Source organism: Chrysochloris asiatica, unplaced genomic scaffold, assembly GCF_000296735.1.
Source record: "Chrysochloris asiatica unplaced genomic scaffold, ChrAsi1.0 scaffold00086, whole genome shotgun sequence".
NCBI classification, from domain to species: domain Eukaryota; kingdom Metazoa; phylum Chordata; class Mammalia; order Afrosoricida; family Chrysochloridae; genus Chrysochloris; species Chrysochloris asiatica.
In genome coordinates this window covers 11,816,499-11,836,469 of record NW_006408604.1, presented here as the reverse complement: position 1 = coordinate 11,836,469, position 19,971 = coordinate 11,816,499, and positions in this window count along the sequence as shown.

Here is a 19,971-nt window from a genome sequence, read left to right as displayed (position 1 = left end):
GACTCTAAACTTGAACTTTTAAAACAGGTCAGTTGGGGTATGTCTCTTTCAATTCAGCAGATTTCTTCTGTATACAAAAGGTTTATAGATAGTGGGGTTTTTGTTTTTTTTTTATTTATAGTCTCTGACATTCGTAAAATGGTCCAATTTTGTTTTCAAAATAATCCTGCTTAAAGCATTGCAAATGTAACACAGTATGGCTTTTACTTTCCACATTGAAAAACGCAGGAATTCCTCTAACAAAGTATATGTAGGGCTTGTCACTATTATCAGCTCCTAAGTAGACATGTACAACAAGGCCTGAACACATTCCAGGCGTGGCCTTCAAGCCTGGACCACACCTGCTTCCAAGGCCCTAGAGCTAAAAATAATTCTGGGGCCTCAAAATTGGGACACCAGCCAGGCCCAGGGGTAGATGCAGGCCCCTTGCTCAGCTCCACTAACTGTAAAAGCAAGAGCTACAAAACACTACAATTACAAAAAACAAAACAAAACAATACAAACTCTACCACAGCCTTCTTCCTCTCAGTCTCTGTGCACCAATCACCTGCATCCTATGCCTGCTCAGTTTCTTTGCCTCTAGAGGCCAAAACCAATCCTAGGATATTAGAAACAAGTGAGTTTTTATGGTGTATTGTTAAAAAAAAATCTCTAGAGGAGGACTCAGGAAGACCTTGTTCCTTATCTCAGCCCTTCTACTAAGATGCTGAAATGTGTTAGTAACAGCCCTTTGACATCCCCAAGCCTGTATTTTCCTGACCTATAGAATGAGAAATTCAGACATGATTGAAGTCTAAACACTAGGGATTCTTCCAATAAGAATATGAAAACACCACTGTAAAGATATCTAACCAAAAAAACAAACCTTCTACCATCGAGTCAATTCCAACTGAAGGTTATTTGGTTGTTAAGTATCATCAGTTGATTCTAACTCATAACAGCCCTGTTTACAGAGTTTCTAAGGCGCAGCTGGTGGGTTTGAATCACTGAACTTGCAGTTAGCAGTCCACTGCTTACTCTACTGTGCCACTCCAGGACCCCAAAGTTATCTTGTTGTTGTTAAATGCTATCGAGTCGGTTTTGACTCACAGCAACCCTGTAAAGGGTTTCTGAGGAACAGCTGATGGGTTTGAACCACCAACCTTACGATTTAAACCAACCTTATCCTTCAGCACCACACAAGGTCTTAGGAAATAAGGTGCTTTAACAGGAACAAAGTACCAGAGGTGATCTGATCATTAAACAGATGAAATCCCATAATACACAAATGAAAGCAAGTCAACTGTGGACAATGGCTTTACACTCAGCAAAGTTGAGTGTTTATCATCATTTCTTTTGTGGTGGGGATTTCCAAGAGTTGCTCTGAGAAAACTACTTCCACTTCTCTCTTCAGCCCAAATGCGGGGCAGAAGCCCCTCTTACTAGGGGACCAAAGGAACACAGCGAGGAGTCTGGCCGGTGCTGGTGTGAGTCACGGCATCTGTTCTCACACTTTCTCTCCTGGGGACAGTTTCTATTTGCTGTTCTGTTCTTCTTAAGAGGCTGTTCTGTCATCGCTAAGTGGTGATATACTTTGCCCCCTCTATGAAATTTTGGGTGTGTGTAATGTCATTTGGGTTCAGATATGCCACATGCAGCAACAAACACCTTACCAAAGTCTAAATTTCCCACTATGAAAAGTAGCAATTCCAGTACTGACTTAGGTTTCTATACCAATACTGGGCACTGAGGGAAAAACAAAATAGATGACAAGTCTCCGATATTAACTAGCTGAGTAAAAAAGGCTTAGGAACATTTGGAAAAACAAAATTTGGATGAATATGAAAAGATAATATGCTAATAGAATATAAAGTAAGTTAAAGAGAAAGGTTTCCTGGGAAATACAAATTTCAAGGAAGATTTTGAAGGAAAACAGGGACATGAAGTATCACTAAGAGGGAAAAGGATTCCAGATAAAGCAAAGGTAGAGGAATAAAGAAGCTGTGTGCAGATTTTCCTGACTAAAGCACAGTTTATATCAGCGAGTAACTAAAAAAAAATTGATGAAAAGTTCAGTATCCTAAAAGTCTAAAGCCAGCTAAATCATTGTTCTATGAAAATAACATTAGAAAATTACTAGAAATTTTCCACTCTTGAAACTCTATGTTGAATGGACTGAAATGGGGGAGAATGTGTGAGGCAATGGACTAGCTCATACTATTTTAGTTGTCTGAGGATGTGCTCAGCCTAGGGTGGTGACCACACAATCTGGCAAGAAAGATCCATGAGACTGTGATGATCGAACTCTAAGACTGTACCTGCAACATAACAATACACTCTCACCAAATAAATGACTTCCAGACTGAAAGGAAGTGCCCGTAAAAATGGTGGCTAAGTTATTCCACCACAGAAAACAGGTGGACTCTGAATGGTGATACATGGGTAACTTTCTTCTTTATATTTTCCTGCAATGTCCAAACTTTCTATTAAGTATCTATGGGTGTATGTGTGTGTGTACACTTTTGCAACAGAAAACCAAAATACTCAGCTGTTTTTAATCAGTCATAACTCTCATGTCACTCTCCTGCTGTTAGAGCAGAAGAAAGACGTAGACGTTGTTAAGATCGGAACCCGTTCTCTCAATTACTTGGAATGATGCTGTGTAACTCAATAGTCAAAAGGAGTCTGAGTAAAGTATCTTGGGATTCACTCACAGGGACTTCTAGTTGTTGTAGTTAAGTGCCTCTCAAGCTGGTTTTGACTCATAGCAACCCCGTATAAGGTTTCTGAGACTTCTTAAAAAAATCTTTTGAAGGAGCAAAAAGCCTTCTCGTTCTCTCACGGAGCAGCTAGTGGGATCGAACCACTGATCTAATGGTTCGCAGTCCACTGCTCATCCTATGGAGCCAGAAACCAAAAAAAATTTTTTAATGTACTGACATATCCTCGTAACAGTCATGCTACAGGGTGTGTGGGACATGTATTCTGTATGTGGTTCAATAGAGAGCAATGTTTCTATTCCAAATGTAATCTTCAAAATCAAAGACCACCTATATTAAATTAAAATTTAAAACAAAGTCATTACAAATACTCATCATGAACGAAATGCATAGGCCTGTCCATTAAGAAATTAAATATCAAACTATCTCATTTTGTCATCTTATTTAAATACAGTCCATGGCATAGACCTCAAAAATGAAGTTCACCAAGTTCCACTGTTTAATCTCCCACTACACGGATATCAAATAGGAGCAAAAGATATCTGTCAACATTTGCTATCAACACATTTAAATATTTCACAGTAACTCAGTTCTGGCATGGCACTGTGGGGTAATGTGCTGGGCCACAAAGTTGGCGCATCAAACTCACCAGCCACTCCTCAGAAACCCTATCTAGGGTCTCAGTGAGTCAGAACCAATTTGTTGGTACTTAACAACAAGAAGAGAGGCTGAAAGAACAACTAAGCACAGTGCACTAAATATACAGTTTTCTCTCTTGCAAATTTTTCTTCTGGGTTCTTGGCTTGCGGACCTTATTTAATTTGGAAAACTCTAGGAAGAAAAATGAATTGGATTTATGGAATAGACATTTGCTTCTTTACTGAGTACCTACTACATTCAGTTTCCTAGATCACTTTTCCACTTTTGTCTGATCACTAGAATCACTTGAAATTAGATTAAAATGCCCACCTAGGTCCCACCCCTCCAGATTGACTCTTGGCATCTGTAGTGAAGACTGTGAATTTTTATGTTTCACAAATGTTCTAAGACGTTCTTAGAATCAGGCAAGTCTGAGAAACATTATCCTAAGGAAACCTTTGACCCCTTCTCACTGTTCAGATTTAACTAGTTATTGAGGTCTACTACTTTTCAGTCTCACCACTCTGGGGACGCAAGAGAGCAAAAGCTGGATTTCAACTGGAAATAGTGGCAAGATGAGGAATGGGAAATCAGCCAGATAAAATCCAAATCCAGAGTGAAGCAGGATTTCCATTTAGTCTAGTGCATGCCTTCTAGTAGGTTATAAAACATTAAGTACTTGGCCAAAACCATACAACTATCAATGATGGAAGAGTCCTTTCCATAACCCTGTAGTGTTTAGCAAACATTTTTGCAAATTTAGTAGGCTCCTGGAAGACAGCCAACTGCCATCAAGTCAATTCTGACTCATAGAACTGCCCCTTTGGGTTTCCAAGACTGTAAATCTTTATGGGAGAAGAGATAACCCCATCTTTCTACTGCTAACCTTACAGTTAGCGGCCCAGTGCCCAACCCAAAGCACCACTAGGGGTCCATGTGAAGAGAGAGGTGGCCTGACCAAAATGCTAACCTGCCATGAAGTCACAGATGAAACAGTCAGATGAAATGGAGGACAAAATGGTTAGGCAACAGCCTTCCCAGAACACTAGTGAAGAATGAGGAACCTTGGAAGCAAGTCACTGCTAGGTCACTGTGAGAGCACAAAAAGCTAATGGAATTTTGTAAAAAGTATAGTACTTTGAGGAACTGTTACCTTCCTTAAAGAAGGAATCACTCAGTACAGTATTAATGGAGAAGCATTTTGGCTAATGAAGTTCTACAACTTGGCTGCACATTAAAACTACTTAGAAACTATTGGTTATCCTGATGTACCCCACACCAATATAAATAAAGTAGGATCTCAGCAGAGTGGAGCCCAGGATCAGTATATTCTACATAAACAAGTGGCGAACGATTATTCTTTACTTCTTCTCAAGCAAGGATCAAAAATAATAGGCCACTTTAAAGACCTAAAAGGGAGAGTTTAAGAAGCAAAGGAGAAATCTGGTGAGATACACAACAATGCTTTGTTATTTAGATTAAACTTGCGGTGTATATTCTATAATATCTGCTGAAGGTCTTGAGTTCTAAAAATATTATTAGATAACAGATCAACTTCTCAATGTTGCCGCCTCTATTATACTGTAGGATCAACACTAGACTGCGAACCACAAGGTCGGCAGTTCAAACCCACCAGCTGCTCCTCAGAAACCCTGTACAGGGTCACTATGCATCAGAACCAATTTGATGGCATTTAAAGGAACAACAACAGAGCAAAACAATTCAATTATGACACCCAAGAAAACACCACAAGGATATGCTGGAGTACAGAACTTCATTATGGCATTAAAGAAAAAAAAAGTTTATGGTTGATGAAATCTAGTTTCCACCTTCAGTTTTCAAAAAGTAGTTGTATCAAGAAAAGATCTGAAAAGGCTGGGAGAAGACAAGATAGAGCTCAGTATTCACGTGTGTATGAGTACAACTTAAATAGATTTCATCACCCAGGAATTTCTCATTACTAAGGGCAAATCACCATTACAAGGGCATACAGTCCTTTGGAATTCGTCTCCCTAATCCAATCCCATAAAAGTTCATTTAAGCAAGCTGATGATAGAAACCAAGATTTGGGCCTCCAGCCAAGCAATCTATATTATATTAAATAAAGGACATTCCCCACCCTTCTCAAGGTTGTGCCAGTAGTTATTACAAACAGAAAACAAAAAAAGCTACATTCAACCAGAGTAAGGAGTTTTTATTTGTAACATATCTTACTTATCACAAAAGAAACACCAGCTATAGGAATGCTCCTTCAGCTATCTCCATCAAATGGGTTAAACAATTAATTTGTTTACACACTAGTTCTTGAGTATTTACTTCTGTATAAAGCTGTGGGTTAATTCACTAGACTGCAAAGCCATTTGAACTGCAAGGTTGGCAGTTAAAGCTCACCAGCTGCTTCTCGGAAACCCTATACAGGGTCACTATGGGTCGGAATCGACTCGACAGCACTTAACAACAAAGCTTTCTGCTCAGGTATCTTTGGAGTGCACAACTTAAGTCATAAGACATAAGAGAAAATTTATACACAGGTATTAACAAGTCTCACATAAGTGCAGCAAGAGTGAGAGGAAGTCAAGAATTTCTGGTGGTGAGGTTTAAAAGTCAACAGGAGGAAGTGATAAACCTCATCAACACATTTACAGGGTACTCTTCTTCCCCCCACTCTTTAGTGAAGGGTTATTCAGCCTCTCTGTACTCACAAATAACCTCTGGCCAAGGCAAATACAAAGTACGTGGGAACATCACAAGCCACCATGTTGCTGTTGCTAGTTGCCATGGAGTTGGTTCCAACTCACGGTGTTTCCATGCACAATGGAACAAAGAGATGCATCATCAGGATCCTTCCTGCCAGGTCTTGTACCATCCCCATGATTGGTAGCAGATCACACTTTGTGATCTATAGGGTTTCCAAAGGCTGATTTATCTAAATTGCCAGTCTCTCTTGGAGTCCTGGCATGGTGCTGTGTGATAGAGCATTAGATTGCAAAGCTGGTTTGAACCACAAGATCAGTAGTTCAAACTCACCAACTGCTCCTTGAAACCCCTACATAAGGTTGCTATGCACTTAACAACTCGATAGCACTTAACAACAAGTCTATCTTAGCCTGAAAGCTCCGATGAAAACTGTTCAGCATAAAGGCAATGCACAGTCTCCAGTGACAGATGGGAGTTGGCTAAACATTGGATTATGGTGTGGCGCTGTAGGATAAGCACTCGACCGAAAGGCTGATTTGAGCCACAAGGTCAGCAGTTCAAATTCATCAGCTGCTCCTTGGAAATCCTATACAGGGTCGCTATGAGTTGGAACCGACTCAACGGCTCTTGACAACAACATAACATGAGGAGCATTAGACAAGAACTGAACATGAGTTTTTTTGCATGGAAGGAGAGAACTACCACGCTCTATAGTCTTTTCCTGATTCTGGCAGCAATTTGCTTTCAGCCAGTCCTTGAAGGCTGACTGCTAAGAGGACCTGGAGTCCATTAGCATCAACATTTTCAGGAAGCAAACTGACTGCTCTCTCTCAAAGTGGCACTGATTTAGCAGAAGGATAGGAGGGAGAAGGAAGAAAGTTCAGCTTCCTTCATACCCAGCTAACTTCCTTCCAACACAAAAACAAAGGGAGTCGAAATAAAAGGGAGGTGCAGTCCCTGATAATGCACTGGGATAAGTGCTAATCAAAAGGTCAGCAAGTAAAACCCATCATCAGTTCCATCAGAGAGAAGACCTGGAGATCAGCTCCCATAAAGATCTGCTCCCATATCCTCCCCATAATGATCACTGTTGTTAGGTGCTATGAAATTAGTTCTAATTCAATGTGCACAACAGAAGGCAATGCTGCTGGTACTGCATCACCCTCCCAAGTGTTATGTTTGAACCCATTGTTGCAGCTACTGTGTCAGTCCATCTCCTTGAGGGTCTGCCTCTTTTTCTCCGACTTCTACTTTACCAAGCATGATGTTCTTCTTCAGGAATCGGTCTCTCCTGATAATATGTGCAAAGTATGAGAGAAGTCTCACCATCCTCGTCTCCTAGGAGTATTTCTTCCAAGATGGATTTGTTTGTTCTTCTGGTTGTCCATATTCAATATTCTTCTCCAACACCATAATTCAAAGGTATCAATTCGTCAGTCTTTCTTATTTACTGTCCGACTTTTTTACATGCCTATGTTGCTGTTATGTGCTGTTGAGTTGGTTCCAACTCATAGTGACCCTGTATAGGGTTTCTGAGGAGCAGCTGATGGATTTGAAGTGCCAATGACCTTGTGGTTAGTAGTCAAGTGCTTATCCTACAACACCACACCAGGACTGAAAATACCATGGTTTGGGTTGTTGTTAAGTACCGTGGAGTCGCTTCTGACTCATAGTAACCCTGTACAGGGTTTCCGAGGCTGTAAATCTTTACGGGAGCAGAACTCCTCATCTTTCTCCCGCAGAACCGCTGGTAGTTTCGAACTGCTGACCTTGTGGTTGGCAGCCCAACTCATAACCACTATGCTACCAGAGCTCCTTATGGTTTGGGTTAAACATACCTATATAGTCCAAGTGACACCTTTGTTTTTTTAACATTTTAAAGAGGTCATCGTTTGCAGATTTGCCCAATGTGTCGTTTGATTTCTTGACAGCAGTTTCCATAAGCACTGATCATGCATGGATCAAAGTAAAATGAAATCCCTAACAACTTCAATATTGTCTCAGTTTACAGTGAAGGCTATAGTCTTTGATCTTCATCAGCAAGGTCTTCAAATCTTCTTCACTTTACCAAGCAAGGTTATGTCATCTGCATTTCATAGATTTTTAAGGAATTTTACTCCAATCTTGATACCAAATTGTTCAGATAGACCAGTTTCTCAGATTATTTGATCAGCATACAGAAAAGATACAGCTTTGACCCACACCTTTTCTATAGCGATTACAGCCTAGGAAACCTATGGGGGAGTTCTGCTCTGTTCTGTAGGGTCGCTATGAGTCGGAATTGACTAGATTAACAATGGATTAACTATTGTGAGCATCATTTCCTGTTTTTTGCCTCTATATCTTTTTGGTGAAACGTCTTCAAGTCGTTTGCCCATAGTTTTTATTAGGTAGCTGGCTTGCTTACTGTTGAGTTTTATGAATACTTTATCTATTCTAAGGAGCTCTGGTGGCACAGTGGATTCAGTGTTGAACTGCCAATCCTAATATTTACATTTTTGAAAACCCTATGGAGCAGTTGTACTCATACCTATAGAGTCACTATGAGTCAAAATCAACTGAGGGCACTGGGTCTGGTTTTGTTTTCATATTGAGGGGAAATCTTACACCTTTTTGATAAGGATTACATTAATGACTTCTGAACTATAAATTACATGCCATAAACTAGCTTTTTTACTTTATCTGTGTTCTAGTGGTTATGTCACTGCACAATTAAATGACTAACCAGTGATCAGAGGGATGATAAGGAGAAACCCCAAAGGTCTAGATAAACTTTTACAATGAAATTGTCATAATGTTATCGAAGTCAATATCAATCCCAGAACTGACATACATATCAATCCCTGAGTTGATTGTATAATCTAGATTAAGAATGATCTGAGATGTCTCTGAGTATTACAGCACCATGCATAATATAGCACCCTAAAGTTGCCTTAGTACGCTACGCTGTCACCTCCCATCTCTACATACCTAGCTGTGTTTAATATTTTGGCAAAAGAAGGGACTGATAATGCCCCATCAGGATCTAGCAACATGCCAGAAAGCAATTATGTAATACTTGGATAGCCAAGCATAATGGCAATGCTGCAGTACATAGCTTGGGTTCTACTGAAGTCCCTAAGGAGCTCTGGTAGTGTAGTGGTTACAAATCAGGCTGCTAATCTCAAGGTCAGCAGTTCGAAACTACTAGCATCTCCACAGAAGAAAGATGAGGCTTTCTGCTCCTGTAAAGATATACAGCCTCGAAAACCTAAGCAGGGTTGCTATGAGTCGTAACCAAACTCCATGGCACACCACCACCACCACCACTGAAGTTCCTAGGACTTGTGTCCTGGTGTGGGGCGGTAGGATCAGTGCTGGACTGCAAACCACTAGGTCGACACTTCAAACCCACCTGCTGCTCCTTGGAAACCCTATACAGGGTTGCTATGAGTCAGAATTAGCTCAATGGCACAAAACAACAGTTGAAATACTTAAGGAATGAGTTTTGGTGGTGCAGTAGTATAAGAACCAGGCCACTAACCACAAGGTCGGTAGATCAAACCCACCAACTGCTCCATGGCAGAAAGGTGAAGTTGTCTGCAACTGACAATGGGTTTTTGGTGGTACTGAAGTCCCTGGGTGGTCCAAACGATTAAGCACTCAGCTAATTAAATGAAAGGTTGGCATTCAAATCCCCAGAGGCACCCTGGAAGAAAAGTCTGGTGATTTATTTCCAAAACACTCAGCCACTAAAACCCTATGGAATGCAATTCTAGTGTGAAACGCATGGGGTAGCCATGAGTCAGAAATGACTCAACAGCACTGGTACTAGAAATACTATCAACAATTCGCTCATTCTGAGTTGCCACATATATTCCTCACCAATCCTTTTTGGTTTACTGAATTTTGCTTGTAAAATTACCTCATAGGGTACTGTTAACATTATGTTATCTCAGAGTACCATAAGTTGATAACAAGTATCACTACATTACTAAGGTAAGTTCCCTGAATATTGTTTGTCAGTTCATATCCACAAAGTAGTTAAAAATTCTAAGCACTAAAAAAAAAAAAAAAAATCAAGTGCCTGAAATCTAAAAACAATTGCAAGCATATATCATCTGTTGTTGTTAAGTGTCGTCAAGTTGGTTCCAACTTAGAGCAACCCCATATAGGGTTCCCAAGCAGTAGCTGGAAAGGTTTGAACTACTGACCTTGTGGTTCAAAGTCCAGTGCTGATCCTACAGCGCAATACCAGGAATCTAAGTATATGATAGCAGAATCCATAATAGCCTTTGGCTTCTTCCACATAATCATAAACTTTTTCTTTTTAATTACTACTATGACATCACTTTGTTTATGTGAGAACTACAGCTGAGAAATACATACATCAGCTTGGTAACATTTTTTAATTATATTTAACAATTAAAAATACAGCTTCTTGTTGTTGTTAAGCGCAGACCTTGCGGGTCCAATGCTTATTCTATATTGCTATAACAGGTCTTATAGAAATAAAAACTCAATATATTCGCAAGGTCGGTTTGAACCACAAGATCGACAGTTCAAATGCACCAGCAGCTCCTCAGAAACCCTATACACGGTTGCTATGAGTGGGAACTGACTTGCTGGCACTTAACAACAATATTTGGAATAGGGAGCACAGTGCCTCCAGAGGATAAGCAATGGACTGTGAAGCAAACGTCAGAGGTTCAAGCCCACCAGGCACTCCACAGAAAACCGCTACAGGGTAAACTATGAGTTGAAACTGACTCCACAGCGCTTAACAAAATTTGGACTAGTTGTTCTGCTTGCTCTGTGAATTTAAAATAAAGCAAACACACTGCCCAATGAACTTTGACTTCTATTTCTTCATGTGAGTAGGTTTAAAAAAAAAAAAAAGCCCTCTATTTCCAAGGTAAAGTACAAGCTCTAGCACTCTGACAGACCCACTACAGGACTAGGACTTGAATCTATCAATAGCTTCTAAACTGAGCTATAGGCCCAGGATTTTGAGGTGATATCACACTATAATCTCTGTGTAGTACAAACAGTTAACACATCCAGATGCCAACTGAAAGGTTAGAGGTTCAAGTCTAAGGTGCCCAGAGGCACCTTAGAAGGAAGGGCTGGTAATCTACTTTTGAAAAATCACCCACTGAGAACCCTGTGGAGCACAGTTTTACTCTGAAACACATGAAGTAGTCATGAGTCAGAATCAACTCAACAGCAACTGGCTAAATGGTTACCATACTACACTACATCAAAATGAGTGAAAGTTAAATATAAACAAAGATCCAACAGAGTTTTGGGTGAAGTGAGACCTACTTGCCATTATCCGGCAACAGACTTGTTGTTGTTGTTGTTATGTGCCATGGAGTCGGTTCCGACTCACAGCGACCCTGCATAGGGTTTCCAAGGCTACAAATCTTTACAGGAGCAGAAAGCCTCATCTTTCTCCCACGGAACAGCTGGTAGTTTCGAACTGCTGAGCTTGCGGTTCACAGTCCGATTCATAACCACTACGTTACAACAGACTAGGAGTATTTCCCAAGATCCAAGAAAATCTAGGAGTCAATGGGTAAAAAGCAATACAGGTAGTCCCCAACTTATAACGGGGTTTCATTTCAACAACTTGTTGTTCTGAAGTGTTATTGAGTCAGTACTCATAGTGACCCTGTATAGGGTTTCCAAGGAGCAGCTGGTGGGTTTGAACCACCAGCCTTATGGTTAACATTTCAGTGCTTATCCTACAGCATCTCACCAGGACTCCTTTCAACAACTGTTGTTGTTGTTGTTGTTGTTAAGTGCCAGCAAGTCGATTCTGACCCATAGCGACCCTGTATAGGGTTTCCAAGGAACAGCTGGTGAGCTTGAACCGCCGACCTTACAGTTCAAACGGCTTTGCAGTCTGATGCATTAACCCACAGCGCTACACCAGGACTCAACAACTACTACTCGTTAAATCTGTTCTGATGCAAATGCACTATCTTTTTTCTTAGTTCTCATCAATATTTTTTATCATAAATATTCTTATAAATCCCACCTTTATAGCTTTGTCTGTCTCTGGAGGTTGAAAACATTACATGTGAGAATAACATCAACAAATTATGTACTGCATTAGGGGGCTTCATAAAGTTTGTGGGAAAAATCTTTTAATTCCACATTTCCACAAGTCTTTTGAAGCCCCCTCATATGCAGGACATGTTACTAAGGACTGTTGTTAAGTGCCGTCGAGTCAGTTCCAACTCACAGACACCCTGTATAGGGTTTCCAAGGAGTGACTAGTGAGCTTGAACCACCGACCTTGCAGTTCAAACCATCCTTGCAGTCCAGCACATTAACCCACAGCACCACACTAGGACTCCACTAAGGATAAGATGTACCACACACACAAAAAAAAGACCATTATAAATGAGGTTATCATAACTCTAGTACATCATAAGTCAGAGACTACTATACCCTCAGAACTCTGAATTTTAGGCCTGGAAGACACCTCAGTTGTCATCTAGTCTATTACCCTTGTGTTACAGATAATGGGAATAATACATCTGAGGTTTCCAAATCTTCTTCAAGGTACAAAGCCTCAATTAGGCAAGCTTATTGGCAAGAGGAGTCCCTGAGTAGTTAAACAGTTAACATATTGTGCTTCCAAATGACAGTTTGGGGGTTCAAGTCCACCCAGAGTCACCTCAGAAGAACGATCTAGTAATCTATCTTTGAAAAATGAGCCAGTGAAAACCCTATAAAGCACAGCTTTACTTTGACACACATGGAGTTACCATGAGTCAGAATCAAATGGACTGCAAATAGTTTACTGATAATGGTAATGGTTAGTTATGGGACAGGCTGTTCTGCAGTTACCACATTTGTACTGTATCAAAGGAGTCCTACTGGGGTCATGGTTTAGCATTCGGCTAACCTAAGGGTTGGTGGTCTGCACCCACCAGTCACTCCATAGAAGAAAGACATGGCAATCTGCTTCTGTAAAGATTTATAGTCTTGGAAACCATATAGAGCTGTTCTACTCTGTCCTACAAGGTTGTTGAATCAGAATCAACTGAATGGCAGAGGCTTATTTTGGTCCTGCTATCAAAGGGATCCCAGTGGCGCAATGGTTGAACCATTAGACTGCTAATCTAATGTTGGTGATTCGAACCTACCAGCTGCTCCTCAGAAGATGTGGTAGTGTATTTCTATAAAGATTTACAACTTTGGAAACACTATGGGAAGTTCTACTCTGTATGTAATATTGTTAAGAGTCAGAATCGACTCAATGGCAGCAGTGGGTTGGGTTGGGTTCGCACTATCTCATACCTGATATACGAATCATTCTAAACTATAGACTCAGATTTTAAAGGAAAATGGCAATAGATCCCTTCGTTTTATATACTGTGTCCCTCTCAATCTTTCACATGCTAAAGATGCAAACAACTGTTGCCAGATACTGACTTTCTTCTCCCAGCTTACCCTACAAATGCAGTCATCCAGGACACTACTCTTGGAGTATCCAGAGGGCTGTAATCATAGGAAAGAAGGAAATCAGCCAGGAGAGGCCCTCAGGAGGACTGTCCTGCAATTCTAACTGGGACTTTATTCCTCAGCCTAGCAAAGTGGAGTGTGCAGGAACCTCAGAAGAAGAACCTCTAAGTCAAAGACCAAGAAGTCTGTTCTGATATAAAGAGATGCTGACATCAAGTTAAGTTCCTTGACAACCTAGACCACATGCTACTTATTCCTCTTGCATCCTTTCCAGAACCTCACTCAGAGAAATGGCTCAAAAACTACTTATTCATGCTAATAGTAATAATATCATTAGTCAAAAGAATGGACCTTCTGTCCAGAAAATGCTATCAAATTCTGAAGCTTATTTTAATGAATGAATGAAGTATGATCACTTCTATAATAAAAAAAACCACTGATTTCACAATAAATTTTATTAAGAACTTCTATAAAGCTACTTTGTCCTGGCAAGTGGATACCACGCTAGCTAAAACTTCTTGTTGTTAAGTGCTGTCAAGTTGGTTCCAACTCACAGTGACCCTGAATAGGATTTCCAAGAAGAGGACGGTGAATTTGAACCTTGCGGTCCAGTGCATCACCCCACAGTGCTACAATCAGCACTTAGAAAATCCCCAAAAATATACTGTATATCTTTAAACTACCATCAAATTCATGATTTTCCATGATGACAGCCACTGACTGCATCTACAATCAGGCCACAAATTGTTGTCAAGAAAATTCCCTTGGTATGCATGCTTCCCTACTGTTAGTGTTCCCTTCAGATCTGTTTCTTTTAAGAAACTTTGGTAGCAGAGTGAGTTATGTGTAGGGATGCTAACCACAAGGTCAGCAGAGGCTTTCTGCTCCCATAAAGATTTAAAGCCTTGAAAATCCTATACAGGGTCACTATGAGTCGGAACCTACTCAACGGCACACAATCACTACCACCACCATGAGTTGGAACCAACTAGACAACTGTGAGTTTGGTTTTGGTTTTTTATTGTTTGGCTAACTAATCAACTATTTGAGATCTAAAGGGTAGCATTTACCCAAGGACAAAGTTCAGAAGAGTTAGAAAAGAAGGAAGAATAGAAACAGGAAGGAAGTAGAAAAAGTGATGTTACATTGTTATATCAATGATATAAAACAAAATCGTTAGGAGTTATTGAATGCAAAACTGATCTGCTCTGTAAACCTTCATCCAATTGACAATAAAAAGTTAAAAGAAAAAAGCAAAAACAAAAATTTGGGTTGTGTTTTTCTACCAGGGCCTTAAAATGGTTCTTCCCCATTCAGTCATGGCTATTGAAGCAAAACTAAAATGGGCCCGAAAACAAGGACACAGTGCATATAGCAGAGCAACTAAATCTCTTGACCAACAGAGTCAGAAACATTGGTGTCCTGCTCAAAGATGATGGCCAACCACCTTGCACTGAACGTATCTTGCTCTCCATAATCCTGACAATAATTCAATCTCCCACATCAGACTCCTGAAAGGGATCACTAGGCTTCTTCCAAATCTTCCATTACAAAGCTTCAAACCCATAATTTTATCCATTTCGGTTATCATTCTGGTATACCTACACTTTACAAATTCAGGTCTGTTCTGATTTGCCTTGTCAGTCATGACTGAACCACTGAAACCAGTCTGAAGTCCTGATTTTCAGTTGGAACTGTTAGTAGACAAGAGAAAAAGGGGTTTTCCACTGCACATGACTTTTATTGTTGGTTATAAAACTGAGGAGCTATAAAATCAAGCTTCCTGGATACATTCACAAGACTGTTAGTCATTCACAGAATGAAAAATTAAAACAACTGCTTAAATGATATACTTAAAAGAGTTTTAGTAAAAGAAAAAAAGTTTCTGATATGTGGGTGGTGGTGGTGGTGGTAGTTGGGTGCCACTGAGTCAGGTCCAATGTGTAGCAACCCTGTATAGGGTTTCTGAGGCTGTAAATCTGTATGGGAGCAGAAAGCCTCATCTTTCTCCAGCAAAGCTACTGGTAGATTTGAACTACTGACCTTTCACAGTTAGCAGCCCAGCTCATAATCCACTATGCTAACAGAGCTCCTTAATATATGGGTATTCTGTGGCAATAAAGTTAGAAATTTCTCCTAAGTTATTTAAAGCAGCTGTTAAATACTTAAGTATGTTGTTGCTGTTAAGTGCCATTGAGTCCATTCCAACCTTTAATGACCCTGCATAGGGTTTCCAAGGAGCAGCTGGTGAGCTTGAACTGCCGACCCTGAGGTTCAAACTGTCCTTGAAGTCCAGCACATTAACCCACAACACCACACCAGGATGCCACACTTAAGTATATATGGATTTTACTGTTACAAGTAGACTACTAAATGCAGATGTGGAGTCCCGTGTGGCACTAGACTGCTAACTGGATGGTTGACAGTTCAAACCCACCAGCTGTCCACTGGAAAGCCTATACACAGTCATTATGTGTTGAACCGACTCCATAGCACTTACAACAACTGCTTTTACCCGTTTCACCATTTTGTCTTAATCACAAAGATGATGCAAAACTAGCAAAATTTTCAATGTTTTCCATAAAGTCCCTATGAATGGATCCAATGCCACAGCAACTAACAACCATCCTTCTGCGTACCCTTTACTCACCAATTTCTCTTACAGTCTCTGATCACATGGCTCATACCACATAACATATTCATTTCTTCCTGATAATCAGTAACGACAGAAACATTAAATCACTGCTCTGAATGTAGTATGTATCCAGACTGCTCTCAAAAGGTGGTTGTTAACTATAAATGTAGAAGAGGTGTACACCAAAAGGGGGGAGGAGGGAGGAGTTAATCTGTCATTGCAGGAACAGAGGACCCTAGGACCATCGAGAGGGAAGAGCATGAGACGATCCTACCCAGAAAAGAGGTGACAACAGAGATGGTGCCGGCATAGAGAGACAGAGCAGCAGAGGACTTTGGGCCCATGGACTGAGAAAGGCAGTGTGCCTGCAGGCAAGAGGCTGGTGTGAAAAATGTCCCTTTGAACATTTAAATGAATATATAGTTTCAATGTAATAAGTGTACATCAAAAAAAAGGCAAATACTGTTAGCTGATGGTGCATGGAAGGGACTGTAATCATTGCAATGATTTGCTGAATGTAAAACTGATCTGCCCTTATACCTTCACTCACTCAATTCATAATAAAAGTTTGAAAATAAAAGGGAGGTTGTTACATGCCTTCTAGTTAGTTCTGACTCATAGTGACCCTGTATAGGGTTTCAAAGAAGCAGCTGGTAAATTTGAACCACTGACCTTGCAGTTCAAACAAGCCTTGCGGTCCAGTGCATTATCCCACAGTGCCATACCAGGACACAGCATTAGTTTATAAGTTAGCAAGCAAAAATATATATGTTTTCAGAAATTAATTCACTGTGTGCTCCATTATTTGTCCTGTGCCCCTACTAATAATGATCTTTGATTAAATATGCTACAATCTCCATAACGTCATTATCCAATGATTTCGCTGCAAGTTTAAGGAAAAAGAAATGGAATGTTTTGACCACTGACATGTTGTTAGATACTGTCGAGTCAGTTCCAACTCACATAGACCCTACACACAACAGAATAAACATTGCCCGGCCCTGAACCATCCTCACAATTATTGCTATACTTCAGCTCACTGCTGCCACCACTGTGCCAATCCATCTCACTGGGGTCTTCCTCTTTAGAACTCACTCTCCACCTTACCAAGCACGATGTTGACCTCCAGGGATTGGGTGTTCCTGATAATATTTCCAAAGCATGAGAGACAAAGTCTCACCATGATGGCTTCCAAGAAGCATTCTGGCTTTCCTTCTTTGAGCATAGATTTGTTTGTTCTCTACTAGTCCAAGGTATTTTTAATATTCCCTTCCAACTTCAACTAAAATGCATCAAGTCTTCTATGGTTTTTCTTCTTCACTGTCCAACTGTCACAGGTAAATGAGGCTAACTGGAGTCCTGGTGTGGCACTGTTGGATAAGCACTGGACTTAAGGTCCTTTTGAACTGCAAGGTCAGCAGTTCAAACTCACCAGCCACTACTTGGAAACCCTGTACAAGACTGCTATGAGTCGGAACCGACACTCAATGGCACTTAGCAACACAAGCTATTGAAAAATACCATGGTTTGGGTCAGGTGCAATTTAGTCCTCAAACTGACATCCTTGATCTTCAACACTTTAAAGAGGTCTTGTACAGCAGATTTACCTAATGCAATACATTGTTCGATTTCTTGACTGCTGCTTCCATGAATGTTGATGGTGGATCCATGCAAAATGAAGTCTTTGACAACTTCATCTTTTCTCCATTAATCATGATATTAGTTAATGATCCAGTGGTGAGGATTTCTGTTTTCTTTATACTGAGGTGCAACCCATACGAAGGCTGTGGTCTTTGATCTTCATCACTAAGTATTTTTAAGTCCTCTTCGCTTTCAGCAAGCAAGGTTGTATCATCTGCATTTCGCAGGTTGTTAATGAGTCCTCCTCCAACTGAATGCCACGTTCTTCTTCATGAAATCCAGCTCCTAGGATTATTTGCTCAGCATACTGTATGAGTAAGTATGGTCAAAGAATAAAACCCAGCTTTTCAGATTTTAAACCACTCAGTGTCCTCTTGTTTTGTTCAACTGACTGCCTCTTAGTCTGTATACAGGTTCCTCATGAGCACAATTAAGTGTTCTGAAATAGCCATTCTTCACATATACAATCAAAAGCCTTTGAATAGTCAATTAGCCTTTGTACACCAATTAATCAATGATTTTCTTTTTCAATGACTTTTTTGAATCTCATGATTTAGCACTGACATGAGCTCTATAAAATCAACAACAAAAAAAAAGTTTTCAAATTAGAAAGGAAAAAGCCACTGAAATATTATACAGGGTTGTTCAGTGCCACCGAGTCAATTCTAACTCATCGTAACCCTATGCACAATAGAACAAAATATTGCCTGGTTCTGGGCCATCGTCACAATTGTTGTTACATTTTAGCCCAATCATACAAAGTGGATTATCAAATTTCACTGGTCAGAGCAATACACACAATACCTGAGACACTACTAAAGTTCTGTGTGGTTGACATTACTGAGTGAACCATAAAAGAAAGCAGAGCAATGATGAGTAATTTATCAAGCGGAAGATTTGGGTGCAAGCAGGAAATTCAAGTTAATACCAGTCTTAAGAATTGTAATTCTGCTTTATAAATTAGCAAGCAAAAATATATATGTTTTCAGAAATTAATTCACTGTGTGCTAGTCTCAAATCTAGAGACAAGACTATTATTCCAATATCCACACCAATTAATCAATGAAGATTTTTTCAATGACTTTTTTTAATCTCATGAATTAACCTGAAACAACTGTCGTGTTATCAATTATGATGGAACAAAAGCAATGAGTACATAAAACTGCTGGCACATTACCATGAAGTAAGGCAGTGGCAATGAACTGAACACAATATGGGGACCTTTAAAAAATTAATGGAAAACGTCCATTATCTTTTTTTTTTTTTTTTTAAGAAGTATTTATTGTGAAATCAGTTAGCGTTTACAGGGAAAATTATCAATTTTACATTCCATAAATCATATTTTGCTTCATTACAATGATTACAATCCCCTCTACAATCAGTAGAATTTACCTCTATCCCCCACCCGCTTTTTTTTTTTTAAAGGTTTTTATTGTGAATTACAGGGCAGATCATCAGTTTTACATTCAACAAATCATACACCTTGTTTAATTTCAATGATTATAATCCCCTCCATGTACTATCAGTTAACAGTATTTCTCACTATTCACTTTGGCTCTTTTTAAAACAAACAAACAAACAAAAACACTCAAACATATATAATAATTTGCACCTCCAAAGGAGGACTGGGGTTGAACTCAGCCCATTTCTTCATTGCTGCCTTTCTCCCTCTTCCACTCACCAGTAGACCAATGTGGTCACCAGCAAGCTTACATGCCTGCTCATGTGTTCCCTTTGAGTTCAGTCTTAGAGGGGAGTTTGTTCTGAAGGATCTTGATTGCTTGCCTGGATGGCTTCCTGGCGAACAGCTTGCTTATTCTTGTGGTAGCCAATCATGCTGACATTTTTGTTTGGGGTTTTTCCTGATGGTCCTTCTTTGAAGATGTATCTTCTGTCACTCTAGCTGTTCCAGGCTGGTCTGCTTGTCCTTGCTAGTGGGAATGTCCCACCTCAGAAGATACTGGATGGGATTCAGGATTCCACCTAAGGTCCTATATTCTGCAAAGCCTCCACAAGAGGCCTATATCACTGGGCAGTTCTAGAGCACTTTTTAGGTATTCCAATCAGTTACAGGCTGAAGATGAGCTTACAAGTTTTCTATAATCATGTTTCCCAACATTGCTTTCTATCCCACTCGAGTCTATTTTACAATAGCAGGCAAGAGAAACCAATATTCATGAGACAGTCAAGCATCTTAGTATT